Source organism: Epinephelus moara, chromosome 5 (genome assembly GCF_006386435.1).
Source record: "Epinephelus moara isolate mb chromosome 5, YSFRI_EMoa_1.0, whole genome shotgun sequence".
In the NCBI taxonomy this organism is placed as follows: Eukaryota; Metazoa; Chordata; class Actinopteri; order Perciformes; family Serranidae; genus Epinephelus; species Epinephelus moara.
This window is the reverse complement of record NC_065510.1, coordinates 2,271,285-2,271,785: the sequence shown is the minus strand read 5'-3', so window position 1 is coordinate 2,271,785 and position 501 is coordinate 2,271,285.

Sequence of the window (501 nt, the reverse complement as noted above, 5' to 3'; positions counted from 1 at the left end):
AAAGCACTTTTAATGCGCAAACTTATACGGGACGCATTTGCCCCCGTTACCGTTTTAGCTCATTTCGCGGCTCCCGGTTGCATCCGCCTCCCTCAATACTGAACCAATTTTAGAACGAGCTGTACCTATGAATCATACGCACACATACACATGGGGAAATAGGGCCCAGGTTGAAAAATACTTAAGTTATCCTTTAAGATGAGGGAACTGGGAGTGCTAAAATGCTAACTCATTTCTAGGCTTTAGGACTCATTCCTGCACCATTCTATGGTCGTCAATAACAATTAGCTCCCTGTCGTTAGCCTAACTGACACGATGCCAACAACCTCAAATAAGTCGTTTTTTAAAAATTTTTTTACTGAGAATGAAATGAGACAGAAAGCGTCACAAAATGTTTCACACAAATTGGTTCATGACGACCAGGCTGCCAGGTTTCCCAACTTGTCCTAGACTGTCACAAATCTCATCCCCTTTAAGATGCTGAGTTTAGAGCTGCCTTTG